The following is a 22122-nucleotide window of genomic DNA, read 5'->3' as shown; positions in this document are numbered from 1 at the left end:
AACCCAAGTGCAGTTTTATTTAATCCAAAACATGAGCAGATACACAAAAACAAAGACTTGGCTTGGCAAACCAAGAACTTAAGCAAGAACAAACTCACCAACAGATTACACATAACAAAGCTAGACTAGGACAAAGAAAACATGTTGTCTACAACTTTGATAACTCACAACTGTGCCACAGTGAAATTAATTTACACCTTAAACTTGCGTATTAGCCAGATGTTAGCATGACTTTGAAGTTCAGTTTCTAATTGGCATTTCCTTTTGAAGTAACTGTCGGATGAATTGATCAAATAAAATGCTCACCTTATATACGCTGGGGTATATTTAATCTTCACAGTACCAGCTGTTTATCTAATCACTGTTAAGGTTTTTCTTTGAAACTTTACACTTTACCCACACTCGCTAATCATGGCAACAAACATCACAACATTTTGATAAGTTTTTCCAATCTGCCTCCTAATTAAAACATTTAAATCATAGCCAAAACATATCTCATGCTTTTGCAGTGTGAAACACTGTGACCCGTGCGGAATATGCTTCTTTAAAACTGTACACTGTAAAAAATCTAATTGTGGTTGCCAGAAAATCACTGTAAAAAATACTGTGACAATGTTTCCAGTTTTTCAGGATGCCTGTATAGTTAACATTTTATAACACCATCAGGGTAACACACACATGACACTAGAATAATGCAGTAAACATTAACTAAAAAACATAAAATGTAACAAAAAACACACTAATGTACTTTACTGATAACAAAAATAAGAAGAGACAAAATTATTTAAAAAAAAATGTATCTTAAGTGATGTGTAATGCATAGACTTCAATGTCCTTTTACTGTTTTTGTTTTTTACTATATTCAATATTCAAACCATATATTTGACAGTATTTTACAGTAAAATTACATATAATGTGATGTTAAACCATTTACAATTTTTCACCATATATTTACAGTTAACCAATTAACATGACTTTTCTGTAAAAACATTTTTTACATTGTATATACAGTATATTATAAATATAAGCGTATACATACAATAAAAGTATATATTATTTTTAATGACCATCAAAAGAGAAATATACTTTTGTTTTCTATAATTTCCTGTAAAGTTATGGCATGCCAGAGGCAAACCAAATCCCGACCACTTGTGATCAATACTTATACAACTTAAATTTCTGCATAGGATGTTTTTAGTGTGGGTAAGGAGTGTGGCTGCTTTCTCTTCAAGTCTTCCAGTAGGCTGCAAGAAGTAGAGCCCAAGAAGCTAGTTAGTTAGTGAGTTATCAGACAAGGGCAATTGTCTCTGGTCCACCGTTTCTAATTGTCGAGATGAGGTTGGAGCCGCTAGTGTGAGGGAGCGCAGGAGATCTGTCAGCCTGGAGCAATGGAGTGAAAACAAAAGAAATTGGGGTGGTTTGTGGTAGTGGCTGTGTTTATTATTCCCTCTAGCTCTCGTTAATATGTTCAGTTCCGAAATCTTATTCCCAATAGAATATACAGCACTTCCTAAAAAATGGACCTGTACTATTTTTGACATCTCCAAAATCCCTTGGAGTGTCACATTGAGTGCCAATATTAACAGTATTCTGATGATGGGACATCCTATCAGGATTGTTTGACGTCCCAAGGCGTCCCCTTTGAGGATGATAAATTGAAGCGTGGCAGCTGCGGCCGAGCACAGCTACTGAATCTCCTGAGTGGTGGGGTGGTGAGAAGCTGATATGTCACCCCTCCAATCCTTCCTGCTCCTGTGGGAATGAGGAGGAGGGTGAGACCGGGCTTCAGGGAGGGAATTAGTGCCCACCGCAGAAGCTCTGCTGGAAATGCACTCTTCTGTTCCACCAATGGGACTGAATATTAATTTCTATGTGGTTGGTTTCAAGTGATGGATCATCCAAACATAGGGGGAAGCTGTGCATGAGTATATTTCACTTCAAGGTCCTTTTCAACTTTTTCCATTAATACAAACAACATCTTTGCCAAAACACATTTTCTTTTTTTATCACATCTTCTTCTTATGGGTTCTCAGGAGGATTTTTTTTTTTTTTTGTTAATTTTTGGTTAAGCTTCCTGTCAGAGCTAGTGCACACATATGCATTAATTCATCTCATTTCAGCATGGTATTCAGTCGTAATTGTTGTACAAATTAAATAATATCATTTTGTATTGCTAAGCACAAACATGTTTTGTCTCAGGGGATCTTGAATTAAACTCGTCTGGATAGGAAAAACATTCTGCAAAGTGATTCGTGTTCATCCATACTGATAGGAAAATCTAACAACACACTGACCAGGAGATCATGTAATTGCAAGCATGATTCTACAAGATCTAATAAAACAGTTTCTTTGTAATAAAACTTTTCACTGTAACAAAAATGTAATTGTGTGTGATATTACTTTTATTCAGCAGTTCAATGGACTGTCACAAAACACATACTCTTGTGTTATTGGATAAATAATTCAATAACTCATACGCAAAGATAGTCACTTGTTTAGTTTCTAAATGAAATGGCTTTTTTGAACAAATCAGTTGAATAGGTGGTTCAGTAATGCACTTCCTGAATGAATCAGGTTGCATCAGCAATCGCATACTCTCTGAGGTACTTCTTTTTAAATAAGTTATTATTTTGCGACCATTACAAAAAGTACATATAGTATGAATGTGTGTAGTAAGAATGTAATATGGATGTACTACATTTGTCATATTGCCATAGTCTTGCGTCACTTGCATCACTTCATTGATATTCACAAATCCTCTGTGGCCTTGTGGAATTATAGAGTCTATTGGATCAGTAGGCCTACTTCAAAATCTCACCTGAAATAGTAGGTTGTACTGTTACTTTTTACTGTTACTGTTACTGTTTTATGAATACCATGAATTCGGACATCTACTATACTGTTTCTCGCCTACAATATAGCAGGAACTTAAGTATTTCAACAAATCGTTTGAATGAATAAGTCAAATACCCTGTAACAATGTAAGATTTGCTTTATATCTTGAGAAAACGTATGTAACATTTCTGTTAAAGGGCACATCATCTGGAAAACGTTGCGTTCTAATTATTGTAAACAACCATCTAATTAACATTGTAAAAGAGCCGATTTAATCAGATTACTCGTAGATGCCAAGATTTACATCTATAGTTCCTAAAAAAAAGTGAATTTGAGCACTGAACGAGGATGGCATATTTTTCCACTATTAAAATGAACTACATTTCTAGAATGTTCTTATTTTGTTTCATTCTTATTTCCTGCATTTATTATGATATAAATCATGGTTGATAGAAATTAAATGAAGAATGTTTCCCAGAAGGTGTCATCTCATGCAGCAATACTGTTAGGGGAGGCTGACAACAATGGGGATACTAAATTGTTGTGTTATTTCAGAGACCTGGAGCCTGTCTAATGACCTCATTTTTTACAATAAATAACACTAAATAATTAATAATTAATAACACTGATATGTTTTCCCTAAAAACAAATATACCAAAATGTATTTGAAATACATTTATTTTATACTAAGTATACTTCTAATACATTTACATGTAGGCCTACTGCACTTAATAGAAATCCTCTGTATTTGTATCCTCCTCACTATCCGCTGGCTGCCTGTCCCCTGAACACACTGTAAAGAAACGCGATCTCTGTAGACAGCCCAGGCTCCACAAACAGCAACAAAAAACAAACTGCGGCGACCCGCTCCACGAAACATAACAAACTGTTCCAGCCAATCACCGACAAGAAGGGTTTGGGGGGTTAGTGTGCGGATGAGGAGGAGGGAGGGTCTAGCTAGCCTCCGTTTTGTTTGATAATAGTTCGAACGTCAACAAGAAGTGACGTCGCCCAGGATCGCTTAGAGCAGTGGTTCCCAAACTGTGGTCCGCGGACCACTAGTGGTCCGTGAGGGTACTGCAGGTGGTCCGTGGAAAGGCAAAATAAAATACAAAATAATATTTTTTTACCTTCATTTTACCAGGAAATTCCCATAAAAAAAGTAAAAAGACTATGTAGGCCTATATTGATATAAAATTTAAATTAAATTGTCAAGTTATTGTGTGATTACTAAAATAGGCTAGTGGCCTATTTCGGATCGGTGGATAGCAACAGGTTCTCTGAAGAGAAAAGAGGCAGAGGCAAATATTTTGACATTATATACAATTTTGTCTGATTATAATTTGATCAACAGTAATTCTGGATTGCCTCCACCAAACAAGTAAATAAGAAATAAGCAAATCAGAACACTGCTCGCCAAAACAGCAGTATGCGCGTGTGAACCACTAGTGTTTCTTGCTGTATCTTTTACTGGGGTCTCCAACACGTCGCTCGCGAGCTACCAGTAGCTCGTGGCCTGATTGGAGGTAGCTCGTCAAATGCTACATATCGTGTCGTTTGCGCTCTCAAGTTCGTTATTTCATGTAGGCGCACGGCAAGCGCGCTCATAATTGAAGCGACGCGCTCATTTTTTCCAGGCGCAGCGAGATGAAAACACCTCAACTTTTCATAATGCCGCAAACGCATCGCAGTTCATGTGACAAGAACAAACCAATCAGCTTCATCCTTTCCGTAAACATTGAAAGCTCAGTCAACATGAACAATGGGGGTGCACCCAAACACTACGGGTGTTTTTCTCTTCTCCGTAAATAAATCTTGTAGCAGAGCTACAGCAAGCGTTTTTCGATGGTGTAAATCTATTAGCTACTAAAACTTCTTTGTCGTTGTGGAGAGCGCAGTGCATGGTTGCATAGCAACGACAGACAGCACGGGAAATCGGACCGAATTTTACTTTTAATAATAAAAGATGGCTAATGTGCATCAATGTAAATGGCAAGTAATTTATCTTTTTTTGACTCATTCTTTTAATAAAAATTATTTAAAGGCTGAAATATGTGAGGTTTATCTTTTTGTAAAACCTTTTTTGTGAAAAATTATTTAAAGGCTGAAATATGTGAGGTTTATCTTTTTATAAAACCTTTTATGTCAAAACTTTATTTGAATTTCATTTTACTATATGTGCCTATAGGGGTGGCAGTATCTGGATATTTGCCGCGGGGCGAGGGCTTCGATTACCTCTCTCTTTTTTGACCATACATGTTTGCATCCCTGAAATGAACCTGATTATGCCCTGTTGTACTGATGTGATGACCAGTTATAGTTTTAGTGCTAGTAAGTCTATTTAAAGGTGCGGATTAATTCAGGTAGGACTGTGTGTAGACATATTTTATTATGTGTATTATGAGGTGGTCCGCGAAAATTCTTGATTACAAATAGTGGTCCACACACAAAAAAAGTTTGAAAACCCCTGGCTTAGAGAACCTTTAAATTCTGCTAAATTGGAACAAGTCATTTTGTATTTAATGCACTTTAGTTATCCGTATACAAAGTAGTGCTGAGGTCCAACTAAAGATATACTTAAGTATATTTTATTGTACTTAAATGAAACTATTGCAAGTATACTTTAGGTACACTTTAAATATCTTGCATTTAAAGACATTATACAGTGATCATACTACTAACAGTGATATTAAAACACATTTTAGGCTTAATATTAAGAAATGTGCACTGTGCACAGTAAGTCTCAATATGTCAGTAAATATGGTTATGGATTTGTAATATGCAATAAATGTATTTTAAATACATTTTGGTACAGTTCTTTTTCATTATAGGGTTGTCTTAGATGATAATCAACAATTAAACAATAACAATTCAATCACAATTCTCTATTTTATTTGAACAGCAAAAACAGATGTAGCCAATAGTGACCACTGCCAGGATGCATCATCAAGTTAAGTTCATTTGATTTCATGTTCATTGTTTTAGTCCAGTGAATGTTAAAGCAAGCAGTAACTCAAAGGCAGAGAAAGAAACATTCAGAAATTCGATCCAAACATCCAGCATGTCACAAGAAATTAGAAGAGCCATCCCTCTGAAGATCATGTCACCAAAGATTAATTGGATCTCTGCTCCTCTGAGTATTAGTGATTGGTTTTCAGAAAACACAGGTTTTTATCGCACTGGCTCAGGCAGTGCTCCAGACGTTTCAAAGACTGCGGCTTTACAATTATTCTCAACTCTGACTTATTATCTCAGAGTGGCCCAACAAAAAGGGTTGTCTTCCCATCCAGCACGTTCTCTTCTTATTGGCCATCACATACAACTTACATTTTATACACAATATCATCAGTTACTTTGTCTATTTTTGTTCTACTTTTAAAAAATTCCAAATGAAGCCACAGCTGAATTCTATACATAAGATTCATTTCTAAGTGAATCAGCATTTTTGAACACAACGATTTAGTGAATGAATCAAATTACTCATAAAGACTCATTAAGACAGTCACAACGATGTACAGTAGCCTGAAAAAAGCTTATATAGTGATACAATAATTGGATATTTCAGTTTTCAAATATAACAATTTCATTCAGATTGTTATTGACAAATGTGTTTACATAGTCCAGTTTTCCAGTATTCCTGAAGGGTTTTCTTTTGTAAATAATAGTTGACGAATATCGTGTTATACACGTTATAAAATTGTAGACCGGCCGGGACAGTGAAAGACAGTGTAGTTTATTATAACCTCTCATGGTGTGTGTATATGTACATATATCATATGATCTGTGAGTTGTTTTTTTTCTTATTCTTTTTTCTTTTTCTTCTGAAATCACACCGTCTCATTTATCATTTAGTTTCTTTATTGTGGCATTTGTGTTGCCCTTTTTCTGTACATAGTTGTCACGATTAGCCACGCACTTCCTGGGTTTACTTGGACTACATTTCCCATCATACACCTCCCTGAACTGATTACACCAAACACCATACACCTGCACTGCACTGATTGCACACACCTGCACTTCATTTACACACACATAAAAGCCACTTCCACACACCACTTCTCTGCAAAGTATTGCATTGCCCCGGCTTACAATTCCAAGTGTTTAGCTCTGTGTCTGCTGATCTGATATCGTACCTAGGACTGTGTACTAGTGATGGCGAGATGAAGCTTCATAAAGCATTGAAGCTTTTCATCCAATTGGTTCACTCATGTGCCGAAGCTTCATGGTGCTTCATTTGCTCTATTGTGCCATCAAGTGGACAATAAATGTAAAATGTGCAGTGTGATTATAATGACACTATGGCTTTGGTGTCTGAAGCATTGAATGAATTGAATGAAGAAAAAGAAGCTTGAATAGATCGCTAACAAACTCGCAAAGTCCCAAGTCCACAAAATGTGAGGGGGAACCCATTGCATTTTGCTGGCCCTTATATTTCAAATAGACCGCCAAACCGCGAACCACTTCCTGAAGCAGTCACGTGGCACAGGCGGCTAGCGAGGCTTCAAACGTCACCACATACGTCACCGACACAAGCCTCGATACGCGCTTCACAGAAATCATCCCGGAATACTCGACACACGCTTCGAAGCCTCGATACGGGAGGACACATCACTACTGTGTACCTCGACCTCTGATCGTTCTCTGCCTGTCTTGACCCGGATTGCTCTTTGGACTTTGCCTTTTGCTGCCTGCCCTGACCTTTGCCTGTGACCTCGTCTTGCTCTTTGCTCCCTCCATTGATCCTGTCTGCTGTTGATTTACCCTGCCTGTTGACCATTCTCAAAAAACTGCGATTGGATTCCTCTGCGTCTGCGCCATCATTACAATAGTGTATATAAATAATTTTTCCTTTTTTTTACTGAAGCGGTAGGGGTTTGCTGCCATTGTTTCTATTCTTGTGAGGCGCTTTGAGATACTTTTTAAAAGCGCTATATAAAATAAAGTTTATTATTATTATTATTGTCTTTTTTGTATATATCTTTTCTCCTGTGTTTGGTACAGCCAGAGAGTTAGTATAAGACCACTCTTTTTTTATATATATAAGGTTATATATATATTTTATGTTATTTATTTATATTTTATTATAATAAAATCTATCTAGGGTTTATTCAGGTTTTCAGAAGATTTTATTTTTTGTTACCTTCCTGACCCTAGACCATCGTAACAAAAAAGAAATACCTTTTTCATGTATGTCATATAAAATATGTGTCCCAATTTTCCATCTCATGCTAATGATTTGAAGGTTAAAGAATGGAGTAGCAAAACTAACCCAAAGCTAATTATCCTTGAGAGAATATTTGAAATATTTGAACAACCAAAAAATCACAAAGGTAAAGGTTTTCTTTTCACAAAGCCGTCATGGTTGTTTACAAAACGTCTCAGGTTACGACTGTAACCCTGGTTCCCTGAGAGGAAATGAGACGCTGCGTCGAGATGCGGTCGGAACGCCCCTGCGTGATTGCGTCGTGAAGCACGTGTATAATCAGTCCAATGGAGAGACAAGACGTCAGGCGGGTGACGTCATCGACCAGGAAACTATAAAGCACACCTGAAAACAGACCGCGCTAGCTTCTGATAGGCCGAAGCAAGTCGATCACAGGCATGCAGGGAGTATGGCAGGGCGACGCAGCGTCTCGTTTCCTCTCAGGGAACCAGGGTTACAGTTGTAAACTGAGACGTTCCCTTTCAAGGGAACCCGAGCTGCGTCGAGACGCTGTGGGAACACCATATCCACTACGCCATAATAGCAAATGCCTGTTCTGTGTGAAGTCATTGCGCACACTAAGAAGCAAGCACCCTAGACCCCGGAGTGGAGCCTAGATCCAAGTCATAGCCTTTGAGGCAGCCATACTCCTAGTATCTTGGTCAGACGCCTCACAGTGCCGCAAAGGAAACCTACTACAGGGTGTCTCCCCAAGGATACACCACTTAAAGGGACATGGTAAGCAGCTAAGGCCGCCATGTACACCTTTAGTGTGGAGGGGGTGTCATGACCCGGCTCAAAGGCCATGACAAATTCAAAGAGGACGCGAAAGATTGCCAAAAGTAAACATTTATTGTAATAACTTAAACAATAAAACTAATAAGTAACAGCAAGTAGCGCGTGTTGATCAGTGACATCAGTGATGTAAATGTGGATGAGTGACCTGCGGAGAAACGCTCCTGCAGGAACTCCAGCGCTGCAACTACAGGGCAGATAACTGGGTCCAGCTGGTGCTCTCCGCACCAGGAAATGAACAATTTCCACTTCTAGGTGTAGAGTTTCCTTGTGGAGGGAGCTCTGGAGTTGAGGATGGTCTCAACAACCTCAGTTGAGAGACCTGAACTTATGAGCTGGGCCCCCTCAGAGGCCAAGCCCAAAGTTTCCACAATTCTGGGCGGGGGGAAGGATCAACCGAACTGACTGTTCTACGACCCTCCTCGGAGGATCGTTCGGGAACGCTGACACCTCGGTGCCCTGAAGCGGCGAACCGGCAGGGAACAACCGAACTGGCAGCACTGCGACCCTCCTCAGAGAGTCACTTATCTGGGAAGAATGATAACATATCCAGAGCCTGCTCGGGGTCCACCACGTAGGGAGGACCCCTAGAAATATGGGTTGAGAACCGAACTGAATTCTGTAACCCTTTTCTATAGTGAGCAGGTCCCAATGAGATATATTTGGCAGTAGCTTACACGCTGCCAGAAAATCTACTAAGGGGACCAGTCTCTCGAGACTGGCCTCTGGTTTCGGTCGAACAGCCACTTCGGTGCCCTGTAACGGCGAACCGGCAGGGAAAACCGAACTGACTGTTCTACGACCCTCCTCGGAGGATCGTTCGGGAACGCTGACACCTCGGTGCCCTGAAGCGGCGAACCGGCAGGGAACAACCGAACTGGCAGCGCTGCGACCCTCCTCAGAGAGTCGCTTCCCAGGAATGATAACATAACCAGAGCCTGCTCGGGTTCCACCACGTAGGGAGGACCCCTAGAAATATGGGTGGATGAGAACCGAACTGAATTCTGTAACCCTTTTCTATAGTGAGCAGGTCCCAATGAGATATATTTGGCAGTAGCTTCCACGCTGCCAGAAAATCTACTAAGGGGACCAGTCTCTCAAGACTGGCCTCTGGTATTGGTCGAACAGCCACTTTGGTGCCCTGTAACGGCGAACCGGCAGGGAAAACCGAACTGACTGTTCTACGACCCTCCTCGGAGGATCGTTTGGGGACGCTGACACCTCGGTGCCCTTAAATCGCGAACCGGCAGGGAACAATCGAACTGGCAGCGCTGCGACCCTCCTCAGAGAGTCGCCCCCCAGAGGGCGCAGAGGAGACACGGATTCTCGAACCCGTCTCTGCCCGGAGGGGGCCACCCTCAGAAGCCTGATAGCCTCGGCATCAGGACTTCTTCTTAGTCGAAGCCTTCTTCGAGATAACGACTATCCTGTGTTTGACCCCCTTTCGCCTTCAGAACTGCCTTAATTCTACGTGGCATTGATTCAACAAGGTGCTGAAAGCATTCTTTAGAAATGGTGGCCCATATTGATAGGATAGCATCTTGCAGTTGATGGAGATTTGTGGGATGTACATCCAGGGCACGAAGCTCCCGTTCCACCACATCCCAAAGATGCTCTATTGGGTTGAGATCTGATGACTGTGGGGACCATTTTAGTACAGTGAACTCATTGTCATGTTCAAGAAACCAATTTGAAATGATTCGAGCTTTGTGACATGGTGCATTATCCTGCTGGAAGTAGCCATCAGAGGATGGATACATGGTGGCCATAAAGGGATGGACATGGTCAGAAACAATGCTCAGGTAGGCCGTGGCATTTAAACGATGCCAATTGGCACTAAGGGGCCTAAAGTGTGCCAAGAAAACATCCCCCACACCATTACACCACCACCACCAGCCTGCACAGTGGTAACAAGGCATGATGGATCCATGTTCTCATTCTGTTTATGCCAAATTCTGACTCTACCATCTGAATGTCTCAACAGAAATCGAGACTCATCAGACCAGGCAACATTTTTCCAGTCTTCAACCGACCAATTTTGGTGAGCTCTTGCAAATTGTAGCCTCTTTTTCCTATTTGTAGTGGAGATGAGTGGTACCCGGTGGGGTCTTCTGCTGTTGTAGCCCATCCGCCTCAAGGTTGTGCGTGTTGTGGCTTCACAAATGCTTTGCTGCATACCTCGGTTGTAACGAGTGGTTATTTCAGTCAAAGTTGCTCTTCTATCATCTTGAATCAGTCGGCCCATTCTCCTCTGACCTCTAGCATTAACAAGGCATTTTCGCCCACAGGACTGCCGCATACTGGATGTTTTTCCCTTTTCACACCATTCTTTGTAAACCCTAGAAATGGTTGTGCGTGGAAATCCCAGTAACTGAGCAGATTTTGAAATAGTCAGACCGGTCCGTCTGGCACCAACAACCATGCCACGCTCAAAATTGCTTAATTCACCTTTCTTTCCCATTCTGACATTCAGTTTGGAGTTCAGGAGGTTGTCTTGACCAGGACCACACCCCTAAATGCATTGAAGCAACTGCCATGTGATTGGTTGATTAGATAATTGCATTAATGAGAAATTGAACGGGTGTTCCTAATAATCCTTTAGGTGAGTGTATATGCTTGTGGACAAACAACAATAAATAGACAAAGACAAGATCACGAGCGCTTGCTGAAGGCACAGAAGCTAGCGCGGTGACCGCGGTCTGTTTTCAGGTGTGCTTTATAGTTTCCTGGTCGAAGACGTCACCCACCTATGACGTCTCGTCTCTCCATTGGACTGATTATACACGTGCTTCACGACGCAATCACGCAGGGGCGTTCCCACAGCGTCCTGCATTTTTAGCATGACAGATGTTTTACAGTAACCTTTGCAGTAACAAGCTTCTTTTTCCAACAAGCAGTTCAATTCAATTCCCCTCAAAAGAAGAAAACAAATGAAAGAAAAAAAGATTCATTGTTTCAGTTGAGTTCCTGAAAATAATTTTGGTTTCATGTGGCCTCTGCTTTAAATACTTAAAATTATCAGTAGCTTGTAGGTTGGAAATCTACTTTGAAGCTAAATCTTTCCCGGCTCCAGTGAAAAAACTGCAGATGACACACAGATGTATTGCACATCATAAAAAATTTTCTTCTCAGATGTTCAAATAACTTAAGCATGTTTTGTGACATTTGTAGTTAGAATGCATGCATATCCACCCTGTAGCATCAAATGTTTGTACACAAACATGACACATAAAATGCTATGATTTACATATTATCTGCCATTTATACATACTCTCCGAAGTAAGCAACAGATTTAAAGATATGATAAATGAAATAGCGACCATGTAAATGAACCCAGACAGCAACATAGCTTCGCCCAGATCCAGCCCACATCTGGTACGCGTGGAATCCACATGTACCAGATGTGGCCCGGATCTGGGCTGACACTATGTTGCTGTCTGGGAGGTGATGTCACCAATCCACAGTCCAGATTTAACTCCAGTATTACCTCTAAAGCTATTGCTGTCATTATTACAGATTGAGGGCTTTCACAATGCTCCCCATGACTATAATGCAACTGTAATGAGACAACAATAAATCAAACTGTGCAGAAGCTCTTCAGGAGTGGAGGTCACCATAATGTCAAGCAGGGCAAACGGGCAATACATTTCAGTGCTGTCCAACATTATTACTTGCAATAGTGTCTGGACAGAAGACTTCGATTCTGCAATGCCATTGATAACACCAATATTAAGTGCAAATTTGTCAATAAGAATTTCATAACAAAATAAAAAAAAACGCTGTAATAATCATTGCCTCAGTGCATTTTGAAAAAGATATTGAAGTACAGTCAGTCTAAATGTAGTTCTGAGAAACAGTTTGTGAACCCTGAGCAATTGTGTATCAAGAGTACATGTTAGTAAAGATAAATCATATTTATAGACTGTTTTATAAAGGATTTATGGCCCTGAAAGCAAAAATTACACAACTTACTGACACAACATAAATTCAGAGAGAGAGAGAGAAAGCACGTCTCCTCCTTTGAAATGGCACCTATGGCCAGAGGAAAAAAATGACACTTAAACCTCAAGGTCAAGATTCTAGATCTTACAGTGCATAATTCATTAGTGCATCATATTATTCCAAAGATAGCCACTTATTTTTCCATATCTCTCAAATTACATACTCATTTAATTTAATTATATTATTTATCATTGTATTTTTAATATGGACTTTGTTTGTAAATTTATTTAAATATTTTGAATCGGTTTTCATTTTTCGTTTTCATTTGAAAGTTTTAGTAATTTTGTTGTGTTTTTGTCATTTTTAAAAAAAAATTTTTTTTTGCCCCTAAAGGGACATGGTGATGTAAAAAATATGGCAGGAGGGAAAATTATATGTCAATGGTTTTGCAGTCTTTTGCAAATGTTTTGCATTCCCCCGAGAAACTGTGCGTTCGCTCGCAAAACTTTTGAGTTCAAGCGAACCCAAAGTTTTGTGAGAGAACAAAAAAATATTGAAATCCTTTTTCCTCCCATTTCATATTTTTTAGGGGCTCTGCAAATATGTCTATATATTTTTTAATAATTTTTATTTTAGTTTTAGTTATTTTAGTACATTAAGATAAGCTAAATTAAAATTGAAAAATGTTGCCTTGCCAACTAGCTGAAAAAAAATTTTCAAGTAACTTTTTTTTATGGGTTTTAGTTTCAGTTTTAGTTTGTTAACTATAATAACCCTGCTTCAAATCCAGCTTTGGTGCTTCAAGTCTTTTGTTTTTAAAAAAATATTGAAATTGTATCAATATTTATTTAGTTTCACCAGAATAATCTGTGTTTTTCAACAAATTGATTGAGCCAATGATTCAGTGATTAATTAATACAGACAGGCACTTTGTTTAATTTCTAAATTAATCAACATTTTTTAACAAATCGCTTGATATAAATCGAATAATGAATCTCTAGTCTGTCTGATATTAACCACGTCATGCCAGTCTGACTAAATATTAACCACCCCACGCTGCTTGACCAATCAGATTTGAACTACCCATTGTATAATATAGTCTAAAATGTAAATAATATTGATGAAGCAGGATGAGGGGCAGGCAAATGTTAAAGCAAATGACTATATGTAAAATAGTAATAAAAAACAATAAACACAAAAAGACTGTTTGCATGTTTAATGACTGAAAGCTATGAAAAAAAGACACAGGTCAGGTTACCACTTGTTCTGCACAGAAACCTTTGTGAATGCATGTAACACTCTCAGTGAGCAAATGTAATGACATGATTACTGCTGCATGTTAAAGTACTGTTAGAGCTGAACAGGAAGGAGAAGCTTTAGAATGAGACAATGTCCCTGCGGGTGCCAGCATTCAGAATTGGACACTTTTGCCAAAATGCTCTTGTGCATTTTCATTGCATTTTTATGAGGAATTATTCATAACTGAAGACTGCATAAAACAGTTCATTTTATTATGCATATGGAATATTACATGTATTTTTTTTATATAAAATCTATTTTAGTTTGAATAAATATATCCTTTTTCCTAGACGGAGATGTGAATTGGCAGAAGGCATAATTGCAATCCTGACAGTAACAGGGGAAACAGAATGTAATGAGGGGAATGGGAATTTAAGCTTTGAAGAAATCAGGCTCATCCAAAATGTACTATCCAGAGTCTATACATTATACATTGCACGTCATAAGTATAATTTTCCAAGACATGATTAATAGTTGCTTTTAAGGAAATCAAGCACAGAAATTGTACGTTGTAATGCATTTCTTCGCTCTCAATGCCTTTGTTCTGATGGTGTAGTAGGATGTATTATGTGTATTAGGTGTATTATGTGGCAATTTGAAGTGAAAAATAATCCATCTGCATTCAAATGGATTCCTTTGCCTCTCTCACTCACTCATAACACACACTAAACCAATCCAGTTGAGGAAAACAATGCAGAAACTTAAAAAAAAAAGGGATTTGACTTGCGTTGTTTTTTTCTTTGTAATCTAATGAGTATTAGACATGAAAAAGTAGGTCTTGCCCCTAATGTGCAGGAGACAACCAGAGCCTTGTGCTGATGCACTAATTCTTCAATCTAATTACTTTAATTCACTCAAAAGACACTGCTATTGATTGTGGGATTCAGTTCAATAAGTATAACACTGTTTCGCTGCAGTGTTAGAGCAGTTATTTAACTCTTGGAAAAGCGATTTCCAAATAGGATTAAACATTTTTTTATCTTAATTGAATTTATTGTTTTCTAACATATATCAGATTTGGTGGAAACATCAGAATGCATTATAATCTATTAAAAGTTTGCATCAATGTAGTGTCCTGGCAACCAACACAAAAATCTATATTTGATTTAATTAATGTATTGTTTGCCACATCGCCGATTTAAAATGTAATTTGCACTGTATATTTATACGTGATGTACAGTATATGATGAATAGTTTTTGATAAATTGTAGTCTTGTTCGACTGTACTTTCAGATCAAACAAAAGAACAGGAGAATTGATGCTTGTTATGTGACTTCATTGTGTACAGTATACAATTATAGACGTATTGCTTCTGCAATTACGACCCAGGAAAAGGAAGGTAATCATACTGTGGAAGCAGCAACGACACTCAATAATTGTAGAATATAGTGCACAACCAACCCTGCTATGTGCTGATCATTTTACATAAAACTGAATCCGAATCTCTGTGTTGTCTGGAAAATAGCACCTGTATTGACACAAACACTTCCCATGCCATTAGCACCCATATGAAGGTAATATGATGCCATAAAGAATCGCATGCGTAGGGTAAGATTTGTGAAAGTGTACATAAGATTGCAAGCTTAAATGAAATTTGCGTGTGCAAGAGAAGATTTGTATCAAGTGTAAGAAACAAATATTTGCTGCATTTAACTGTTATTCGTAAGTGTAATGCATGTATTGTGAAACTGCAGCTTCATGCTTATGCAAAAAATGAATGAATGAATAGTTTTTATTATTGTGTCTTGCATACTACTGTATGACCAGCCCTAATGGGCTTGTAAGACACCAATACAACCAACAAAATACCAGTTGTCAGGCAGTAGGCATAACATACATGAACTTATTTGAATAAACAAGTCTGCCGTCTCATCCAGGCTTTGCAAACAAAAGTAGCCAATTTAAACACATTCATATTAAACAACCATTTCATCTTGTCGTCATCACTAATCCAGAACATTTCAGGCTTTTTAACAAACAATTCACCAAATAATGCATTTCTAAAATCATCGTACCGTGGGCAATATAACACAAAATGAGTTTCATTTTCAACCTCTCCTAACTCACACAATCTGCAGAGTCTGTCCTCTTCAGGAGTTTGAGTGAACCTACCAGTTTCTAAGGCCAGGGGAGGGATGCCAGTTTGCAGCTGAGCCACCAAAGATCGTTGGTTCCTTGTCAAATTTGCTTTTACATACAACTCTGTTTCATATACATCTTTAATTTGTAAGTAAGTCCTTAGCTTTGGCTTAGCCATAGTCCTAATCAGCCATTTATGTTTAAAGGGGTGGTTGATTGCGATTTCACTTTTTTCATTTTAAATAGTGTGTAATGTTGCTGTTGGTGCATGAACAGTATCTGCAAAGTTGCTGTGCTGAAAGTTCAACGTAAGCAGAGATATCGTCTTTTAAAAATCAAGAAGTTTAATGCCTACAAAAACGACTCGAATGGGACTACAACGAGATACTTCCCGGGTTTTATACGTAACTAACCTATAAATTTACATCAACCCTCCCTCCGGAATATGCAAAAAAAGGGGGCATGGCCATATTTCTGCGGCTTTGTCGAAGAGGAAGAGTTCTAGTGGAGAGCTGTATGCCGTCGAAAGTGTGTTATTTTCACCCAGCTGTCAGGTCTTCTGTGTTCGGGCTTCCCACGGACGCTGTAGTTCGTCAACAATGGCTAAAATTTATGTTTGACTATGTTCCTGAAAATTACAATCATAATTTAGCTCTCTGTGCTGCGCATTTTATGGAAGACGGCTTCCAGAATCTCCAAGAATTCAATGCCGGATTCAACAAGAAACTGTTAATAAAACATGAAGCAGTTCCAACCAGAGGCAGCAGTTGTTGGGCCACAACCTGTAAGTAAGACTTAATCATTTTAAATGTATTTGCATGTATAATTTCAGACGTAATGTTTTAGTTTTATCAAGGACGTAAACAAATGCCAGCACTGGCTTTAGTAACCACTTAGTATGCTATTTCGTGTGTCAAACGCGTACAAACATTTTGGACCTGAATTTGTAATTATGTACTAATTTTGTAAATGTATTTTCCATGTATACTTTATGACGTAATTTTTCGATTTGGTCAAGAATGTAAACCAATGGCAACGGTGTTTGTTTAGTAGCCAGTTAGTTCAATGCTATTTTGTGTGTATAAGACAAACGTGTATAAAGTAAAAAAAAAATTATATGTAATCACAACAGCAAACTTCAGCTGCTGTTATCAGTGTACAGTATGGTTTTAACACAGTTGCCACATGTACACCTAAAGAAAACGATACACTGAGTAAACTAAGTTGGATCTGATGTTATTAACGCTACAGGGCAAATGAGCTTGAGCTCTGCAGCCCAGGTGGACTTTTTCTTACTTTTTTTGTTACTCTATTTTCAGGCAGATTAACCAGTCGATTCCACCGTCGAACCATTTCACATTTCCTTTGGACTGATCCAGGAACCCAGCCCATATCACCCAGCGCTGCCAGCACTGGAACAAACTTATGAACCCTCAAGAAGCAGCGGATTGCACGATTTTCTTCAGCATTCAAGGCTGGGCTCTGCACGACCCAGTTTAACACAGGGGACACACAGGCAGCATACAACTGGGAGAATGTACCATAACCAAGATCTTTACAGAACTTGTTTATCACCGAACCCAAGGCTCTACTGGCTGCAGCAGCTAGGATTTTAACTCCTCTGTCAAACAACATAAATTCATCAAATACAAATCCTAAATACTTATACTGAGTTGCATACTCAAGAACGGTATTACCAAAAGTAAAACCTCTTGTGCTTCGCAAAGTAACACCTTTCCTGAAATGCATAATTTGTGTTTTTGATTGATTTGTAACAAGTCTCCATCTACAGCACCAATTTTGTAAAACATGTAACATTTTCTGTAGATCCTCTGCATTTTCAGCCAGTAACGCTACATCATCAGCATAGAGCAGAATGCCAACAATGATACTGGGCACATCCCTAAGTTTAGATATTTAATTTCAAGAGCCAAATCATTTATAAACAGAGAAAATAGGTTTGGGGACAAAATATCCCCCTGTTTTACACCAAAGGGAATACGAAACCACTCAGTCTGCTCATCATTCACCTGAACACATCCAACACAGTCTGCATACAGGGACTTTAATGCCCATGTGACCGAATGGCGACCAGCAAGACAGAAATTAGCCTAAACTACAGGAATAATTAGGTTATTGATATAATTTTGGTTGTCGACTACGCCATCTAGGGACTTGCACCCTAAAAATATATCAAAGCCACCGGCTTTTATGTACTCAAAGCACCCAGGTCCGTTATTGGCGAGTAACTGGGCAGAGTCATGGGCTCTAAGAAAATACACTTTATTCAACAAACTTCAGACACATTATAAAAATCACCCCTCAATGGAGCATTATACAAAATACTCAATGGCGACTGAACACACAAGAATGAAAAAAAACTAAATGTCAATAAACAGCAACAGTAAATCACCCCAAGACAAACTTTCCAAACACATCCATACAGGGCTGAAGGGCATCTACTTGGGCACCCCTGGCTGGAAGTGGCCTACAAGGGAAGCAAAAGAAAAACTCACTCAATACTCACACCCCACCACACCACACAAGTGAAATAGAGCACGCTCAGTGAACGGGAGACCCCACTACCACAGTCCCAGGACACCCGCGCAAGTGGCCCTCAGCTCCTGTATGGAAATACAAAAAGAATGAATACAGAAACAATAAACAAAGTAAATAAAAAATGATAAACACAATAATGAATCTACAGACACAGGAGAATCACTCCTTTTAGTCACTAACACATAGACAAAGACAAAATATTCAGTAAATCAACTCAAATCAGACACATATAACCAAATAAGCACATAAATGAATCCACAAACACAGAATATTCAGTAAATCAACTCAAATCACAGACACATATAACCAAATAAGCACAATAATGAATCTACAAACACAGGAGAACAACTCCTTTTAGTCACTAACACACAGGAAAGGGCAAAATATTCAATAAATCAACTCAAACCACCATTGCATGTTTAGACAAAAGAAACACAAACCAGATTAACTGAAAACAAAAGACGAAAAAGTCATAAAATCTGAGCGAGACAACAGCGCCGACCGGGCTGCTCGCGCCACTGCCAGATACTGCAGCATGTGATGCCCAGCCTATCCAATACAAAGATTTTAAGAGTCCGGATATGGTCAATCAATTCGAATAGCAAAAACACTCAATACATACCACGGATGACGATTTCTCTTACGTAAATGAACTGGTGTACACACGCCACGAAACGGCAACGCCACAGAATGCTGCAAATGATGATTTCCCTTACGTTGATGAACTGCAGCTGGTGTACAGACGCCACTAAACGGCAACGCCACAAAACGCTGAATAAACAACTGGCCAACCCCAGACCATCTGCTCGTCAAGTGGTCCAAATGATTCGCATACTACCAGCCTTTTCTCCTGCAGCAAGTCGAGCCGGAATGATAACAAACCAATAGGGCGGGTGTTACAACCGATCGCCTCACCCCACTGGCACAGCCCGTTTAAATACGTACTTCCTCATTTGACATAACCAATGGGTGACACCTACGTCACCCACACACTACATTCTTCCCCCACCTTTTGCATCGTCGGCCCGACGGTGAGAAAAAGCTTTTAATCCCAAGGTCTAAACAAGACAGAAACACTGCTTGTGGTTCCAAGAACCTCAGGAGCCACAGTCTCTGCCGCCACAGCCCTAGGGAGTCGATAAAGATTAGGATGCTGCCCCGCTGTAGCCCGTGTAGTACGCCGCACTTCTCTATCTGTACTTTGACTTGGTAATACAGTCACTGGTACAACTGGAGGGCCTAACCCCGTAGTGACACCGACCCCATCCAGTCCAAAGGATGTCAAGCCCTCCTGCCCAGTTACTGATCCACCCACTCTAAGGGGTGTAACACCGCTTACTGGGGCTGTATTGACCTGTGGGGCATACGGCACCACAACCCATAGATCTTCCTCCTCATCTCCAGGCAGCCCCTCCTGTTCTATCATGAGGCTACCGGTGAGTGAGTCAGAGGAAGAATCTTCAGAAGGGGGGTCCCTACACAAGCAAACCTTCAACAAGGAACGATGCACCCGTTTTACCTTCCCGAGGTCATCTCTTGGAGCAATGGTATAAACCAGGAGTCACCAACCCGTCGATCGCGATCGACAAGTCGATCTTGGAAGCATTTTAAGTCGATCGCGAAGAGTTTTCAAAATCAGAGAAAAAACACCAATATTTGTATTCATTATTATTTATTAATTAAAAATGCACCATGTGTGAGCCTACTGTGTGTAGTAAATGGTGTCTAGGGGATGCGGAGGCGCGCGCGCCGTTACAATGACGTCATTTTTGGCACATGCGGACGCGTCGAGTATAAACAAGGCTTCACGCTTTAACCAGCTCAGCCACTTCACACTACGCTCACATCGATGCGCAAGCTAACGAAACGATGGCACAACGGTGAGGGAGTAGGCTATTGCTAGTTTGAAATCTGCAGGGGTTTTCCTGCATAGACAATTATGAGGCGGCCACCTCCGTCAAATTTATAGTTAAGAAACAATATAACGTTATAGACTACACACGACCAGAGTGCTGTTTTCCTGAATGCAAGCACGATTGAAACCAAGATATTGATTTCATAACAGTTCAATAAACAAATAGTTAAAATTAAGTTACTTACATTTTTAGACGTAATTACTGTTTTTGTTCTGTTTCAGCAGCGAAAATAGTTCCAAACAACAGAACCAGCGCATCTCACAGCTAGCAACACTCATCCATTATTCATTACTGAATGATTCAGCGTTTTGACCTAATCGCTCGAGTCAAAGATTCAATTAACCTTACCCATTATTAAACCGCCTCATTCTGAATCAATCAGCCGTTTGAACGAATCGTTTGAATGAATGACTCAATGACTCGCTCATTAAGACGGCCGCCTGCCGCTTCTACTGGCGGTTTAGTTTCAAAGTATCATTCTTTTCAACATTCCTTATTTGTATATTCAAAAAATATTCAAAACAATCTCATAATCTCATTTAACACAGTTTTAATTTTTGAATGTAAATTATTAAATTTGATTGGTAACAGCCTTGTCTTATTATTTTAATTGAATGTATTGATAAAATGTAAGAATTTGAAATGAAATTTAGAGCATACCAGTACATTAAATAAAATTAGGGGGAAAATGCCCTTTATAAAGGTACAAAAAATTATTCCGATAAGAGTGTTTTCAAAAATGAAACATTGACAATTTAAGTTTAAAGGTAGTAGGCTAAAGCCTCTGTTTAGGCTATAAAGGAAATGTAATTTTGCCAAAAGAAGAACTTTTAATTTAAATAAATGTTAATTTTAAATCAGCCTACTTCAGTGTGATATGTTACCATATTATCATGCTTAATTGAATAATTGTAATGTGATGATCAGATGCAGATATCTAAATCAAAGAATATGGGTGGTTGGCGGGTGGATTATTTTTTATTTTTAACAACAGATTCGAGTGACTCAAAGTGCACCAGATTAATGAATTTATCTTTAAAATATACACATTTTTCTCACGGGGGGCAGGACCCCGGACCCCGATTTTACCACCTCCGCCTCATTTTGAGCCAGGAAAAACCCTGTATTGGCTATTGTTAAAAGGAGATCTGTGTTTTATGTTGTTGGAAAAGGGAAAGAGAATCAGTCCTGTACATGACTGTTTTAGGCCTGTAATTGATTGATTATTGAGGTAATGAATAGTAGTAGGTCTGTAATTTGTGTGAAAATATTTTTGAAGAATTGAAGGATGACTGTTGTCATAATATTTTGTATGCTAGTTGCACTTACCATTTTGATTTGAAATAGCCTATGTTTTAAAAGGGAAAATGAAACAGTACATTATTGGCTTAGGCCTGTAATTGACTGATTAGTGTGTTTATATATGAGTAATAAGCCTGTGGATATATACTTAACAATGTTATATTACTGTTGAAAATGTTGAATTATAGTTGA

This window comes from Rhinichthys klamathensis, unplaced genomic scaffold (assembly GCF_029890125.1).
Source record: "Rhinichthys klamathensis goyatoka isolate OS25496 unplaced genomic scaffold, OSU_Roscu_1.1 h1tg000312l_1, whole genome shotgun sequence".
Lineage (NCBI taxonomy): Eukaryota > Metazoa > Chordata > Actinopteri > Cypriniformes > Leuciscidae > Rhinichthys > Rhinichthys klamathensis.
The sequence above is the reverse complement of the archived record's forward strand: the minus strand, read 5'-3'. Positions refer to the sequence as shown.